Genomic DNA, 6,000 nt, shown 5'->3' on the forward strand with positions numbered 1-6,000 from the left:
TAATAATAATAATAATAATAATAATAATAAAAACTATTTCTGCTGTTCCTTAAATAAAGAGTGTATCTCTTATAATTAGACTCAGAAGGCACCAAAGAGTTTGAAAGGAGCACATTTAAAAAGTCCCTACCTACATGTGTTCTGCAAATGTTTTTTGGAATGTCTGGCTGTGTGAATGCAGTCTCCAGAAATCAAAGGCGAGCATCAATACAGAATGAAACATAAACTTTGTATTCACTGTGCCCACCAACCACATACTGTACACTCCCTTACCAGTTTAATTGAAACACCTCTGCAAAGAACAGATTCAGACAATCAATAAGAACACCCTGCTCACAGTGCTATTGGATACCTGTGTGCTTTACTGATGCCCTTGTTGATCTCTGTTCAAATTGTTTGTCTGTTTCAGGTGACCTCTAGCTGAGGTAATGCAAATGCCACTCCATTCTCACTGCCACTGACCAGGGTTCTCTTAGTATATGCTGTTTCCTTTGTTACCACCTGGGATGAGAAGCTTTTCTACTGACATCCATGTCATTCTACAGGTATCAATGATTATAACAGCACCATATCTGTCATGTTCTGCCAATCTATTTTTGTTTCAATATATTTCGATAATGTTACCTATTACAGTTCGACATCCCATCTTAATGGGTGGTCTGGGAAGGAAGACAGCAAAAATGATATTTTAAAAAGGGCTGAAATGGCTTTTTAGTCAGGAAACAATCATTTGGCTAACAATATTGTTTTGGTTTAAAGCTGCTTATAGTGCATCAAATATAAATCTCACTAAATCTTGGCCAGTGGTCTTGCCTGTCCGAGCCTACAATACAGCCGCCATGGATGGGCAAAATGTCAATAAAACTATTTAAATAGAAAATAGAAAATCAGTGGCCAGTAATGTATTTTAAATAGAAAATAGGTATTATTATTATTATTATTATTTTGGAATAGTTGACACAATCTATTAGTTGTGGTATACACCAAAAAGTGTTTCAATGTTTCCATAATAACGAACTGGAAATGTCAGTACTGCCTCAGTCAATGATTAACATACACCCCCCACCATGGTTGTCTAAACCCCTTTGCCACCTCCATCGGCTATGTTCCATTCCCCTAGTGGTCTTTGGGTAGCCGCCATCAGGTCATGTTCGATTTCGCACTATTCGTCCCTTCTAGCTTTGTAACTCTGGCATTCCACCATTAAACTGTACCAAATTCTGTATAAAGACAGCAAAGCCCTTTGCAAACCTGCCAACTCTGTTTACTTGCGCATCTTGATTTATAAGCTTGCATCTTTGATTGGTGTTGCAGCTTTCACTCTCTCACACACCCAAGATCGTGCCTGCATGCATTATTTTTTTTTGACCCAACAAACTCTTTGTTAAGTTTCATACTGGTACAGTTGCGATATGATTGAAAAGATCAGTGTGGACATGTGGACCGGTACAACAACGGAGTGGATGAGCCTGAGGCATGCGTACACTTACACCAAGGATATTCTGTATTATCAAGTGTCCATGTCGTGTTCCTTTAGGGAGAGAAATCCTCTCTCCAAATGCAAATTACCTAATTAATATTAAAATGCAGGAGGGTATATTTAAATAGTTCTGTCTGCGCAAGTTTATGTCACAAAAGGAATCTTCACTGCTGAAGTCTTGTAAACATAAGGTACAGTTTTTGGTCGATTTACAGCCCCCCAACCCCCTTTTAAGTCGTACCATGTGCGTGATATGTGTATGGTACATCACAAAGGAGAGAAAATGTGCAATTTCTTTTTCTTTTGGCATAGTATTATATTTTACAGCACCTCTGTAATCCAGCACGCTGTCTAATGCCTTAGGGCATCTCAATCTACGGTAATAATTAATTTTTTTTTTATATATTTGTGTGTGTGTGTGTGTGTGTATATATATATATATATATATATATATATATATATATATATATATATATATATATATATACACAGTACCAGTCAAAAGTTTGAGTACACCTGCTTGAAACCAGGTTTTTCATGATTATCTATGCTTTTAACTGTATAAACTTGTATAAACACTTCATATTTCATTATATGATATGTGTACTTATATAAGCTGATAATCATAAGTGAATTGCATTCAAAAATGTAATTTTTAAATGAAAATGTAAATCCTGTCAATTTCAATGAAATGGTCACCCAAAGCAAGGGGATTTCAGTCTGAAGCCCAAGTCAGTTAAAAGTCTAAAATGTGTATAACATGGTGTTAGAACACTGGAATATAACCTTAAAATACAAGCTTAGCTAAATGGTACTAGAAGTACACATGTTTCAACATCAACTGTTCAGAGGAGATTGCGTGAAGCTGGCCTAACTGGAAGAATTGCTGCAAATAAACGATTGTTAAGAGTGCAGAATAAGAGGAAGAGACTTGCCTGGGCCAAAAAACACAGAAACTGGACGTTTGAGGAGTGGAAGTCGGTCTTATGGATCGACGAGTCAAAATTTGAAATATTTGTGTCCAACCGCCGAGTATTTGTAAGACGCAGAGAGGGTGAGCGCATGAGTTCTGCACGTCTGGTTCCCACTGTCAAGCATGGAGGAGGCAGTGTCATGGTCTGGGGTTGCTTTGCTGGTGACAGAGTTGGTGATCTTTACCAAGTCCATGGCAAGCTCAACCAGCATGGATATCATAGCATACTTCAGAGGCATGCCATTCCATCAGGATTACGGCTAGTTGGGCAGTCCTTCATTCTTCAGCAAGATAATGACCCGAAACACACCTCAAAGTTGTACAAGAACTATCTGGAGAATAAGGAAAGTGAAAGACAACTCAATCTAATGACCTGACCAGCCCAGTCTCCAGACCTCAATCCCATAGAACTCGTATGGGACGAACTGGACAGAAGAGTCAAAATAAGCTTGTTAACCGAATGCCTCGTGTTTGTGAGGCTGTTATTAAGGCAAAAGGTGGCTATTATGAGGAATCCAAGATTTACAGACAATTTTCAATTTTCTTGAACATTACTTTGATACTCCTTATGTTTTGTTTTGTATATTGTAACATGTGTTTTCATTTTCAAGTATTTACAGAAACATATACAACATAAAACATTGTCAATTATGAAAAAAACCTAGTTTCCAGCAAGTGTACTCAAACTTTTGACTGGTACTGTATATATATATATATATATATATATATATATATATATATATATATATATATATATATACAGCTCTGGAAAAAATTAAGAGACCACTGCAAAATTATCAGTTTCTCTGGTTTTACTATTTATAGGTATGTGTTTGGGTAAAATGAACATTTTTGTTTTATTCTATAAACTACTGACAACATTTCTCCCAAATTTTGTCATTTAGAGCATTTATTTGCAGAAAATGACAACTGGTCAAAATAATAAAAAAGATGCAGTGTTGTCAGACCTCGAATAATGCAAAGAAAATAAGTTCAAATTCATTTTTAAACAACACAGTACTAATGTTTTAACTTAGGAAGAGTTCAGAAATCAATATTTGGTGGAATAACCCTGATTTTCAAGCACAGCTTTCATGTGTCTTGGCATGCTCTCCACCAGTTTTTCACGTTGATGTTGGGTGACTTTTTGCCACTCCTGGCGCAAAAATTCAAGCAGCTCGGCTTTGTTTGATGGCTAGTGACCGTCCATCTTCCTCTTGATCACATTCCAGAGGTTTTCAATGGGGTTCAGGTCTGGAGATTGGGCTGGCCATGACAGGGTCTTGATCTGGTGGTCCTCCATCCACAAATTGATTGACCTGGCAGTGTGGCATGGAGCATTGTCCTGCTGGAAAAACCAATCCTCAGAGTTGGGGAACATTGTCAGAGCAGAAGGAAGCAAATTTTCTTCCAGGACAACCTTGTACTTGGCTTGATTCATGCATCCTTCACAAAGACAAATCTGCCCGATTCCAGCCTTGCTGAAGCACCTGTGTAATTACTTGAGTAAAGTTATAATGAGAAACATACTTTAAAGTAAAATTATTTTACATAAACTTCTAACGCAGCATACGTTTACACCAAAAATCATCATGTAACCTTATAACATACTCTCTTTTGAAAATAGAAAGAAATTGCAAAATTACTCAAATGGACTTACTCAACGGTAGGTAAGCAGCACTACCTTTCTTTGAAAACAAGCCTTAAGTTGGTGCATATTAAGTCAATAATGGCCCACAGATTTGAATATGATAATATGAAATTCACTTTAACAGTAAGTTGATTAGATAATGTAATTTGTCAATATGAAATTAATTATAATTGACCTTGAAACCAAGTTTTCAGATTTGAATATGATAATATGAAATTCTACTTTAACGAATGAAAACTCATAATTGGAAGCACATTGGCTTGAACAGTATATAAGCCCTGTGGACATATATATTTAAAAAAAAGTATTATTATTGGTGCATATTAAGTCAATAATCAGTAATTGCGAGATATTGATTGATAACATGTTTCATATACAGCAGTAGTGTATTAATTTAAAATAGAAGGTAGCTGACAATGAAATGTTACTGACAGTGATATTTAAGGATGGGTCAGTACAGTTGAATACACTTACAAAAAAATAGTAATTATTCCAGGTGAGTGCTGGCAATGAAACGTGAGACCCTGTCTAGCTATATAGAGCAATAAACAATACTGACCAGCTGAGAAATGGGTGTGTAATGGCGAAAATAACAAATATGATCTAGAAACTGGAAGTCCTTATCCAACCTTCAGAAAGGTAGAGGGCACATGGTACTTGCCATAACTTGAATTGGACTCCTGGGAAAAAGCCAAATCAGTAATAAGGTAATTGATGTTATTACTGATCAGGCTCAAGCCATCATTTACAATAGATGTTGAGCAGTCACTCACAATGGATGACACAGGAATGCAAACTAATGGCCAGAAGCAGAGGGTTGAAACACAAGCATGATTAGCATTGCCATTTTCCATTACCATTTGCATAATGATCAATATCAGTGAGTGACTAACATTACTGTAATGCAGAGCTGCCACTTAAAGGATTGAAACTGCACGCACTATATTGTCATGGTATAAATGGTTCAGTAAAAAAAAAAAAAAAAAAAAAAGTTCTGAGGCAATGAAAATCACCTCTATTGTTATTCTTTAATTATTTGCCATATACAATATTCTATAGTGAGTTTTCAACCCATGTTTTTTTTATTTTTTTATTGTGTATTTGAAAGTTGACAAGAAGCAATTCAAAAATATAAAGATTGGTCTGCAATGCCTGCTGTTGACAGTATGTAACAGCTGATACATCCTACAGCGGCTCACTGCTAACAATAAACAGCACATTCATTTTTGCTGCTGTGTTTTCGAAATGGAACTGGTTAACCATTTTGCTGCCAGATAGGTTTACTCACTGTTTTGAATGCTTTAAGTTTTTGTCAAAGAGTAGTTCAACCTACTTTCCAAAACTGCATCGTGTTGGCACCTGTTAGTTCTCTCAATAGTGGATTTCTAAAGAACTCATAGAATGTGCTCTATGCAGTATGTGATCCTTATTATATAGAGGAAAACTGTTGCCCCAAGGGTTGAAAAAGTGAGACAGTGGGCAATAATGTTTTTTCCTCACTGGAGGTCACTTTCTCAACCCAAGGAGAACAGTTTTCCACTTTAGGACGGAAGTTGCATTGAATCTCTGTATTGTTAAACTCTTATTATTATTATTATTATTATTTATTTATTATTATTATTATTAATAAACTCTTATGAAAAAAGAATCATCACGAGAAACCCGTGTAGATGGTCTGCCATTTGGTTTCTTGTGGGGTGACTGGTAGTGATCGCCCTGCATTAGCTAACTGGGATGTGAGTTTCAATTTAAGTGTTAAATGATTTATACTAAACACATGAAATATACAGATCACATATCACAAAACACAACATGTTTTGTTGTTGTGCATGTGAGAAATCGAATAATTAAGTAAATGTATAAACAATGTAGGCTGAGCAGTATTTGAATACTGTG

Source organism: Polyodon spathula, chromosome 1 (genome assembly GCF_017654505.1).
Source record: "Polyodon spathula isolate WHYD16114869_AA chromosome 1, ASM1765450v1, whole genome shotgun sequence".
NCBI lineage: Eukaryota > Metazoa > Chordata > Actinopteri > Acipenseriformes > Polyodontidae > Polyodon > Polyodon spathula.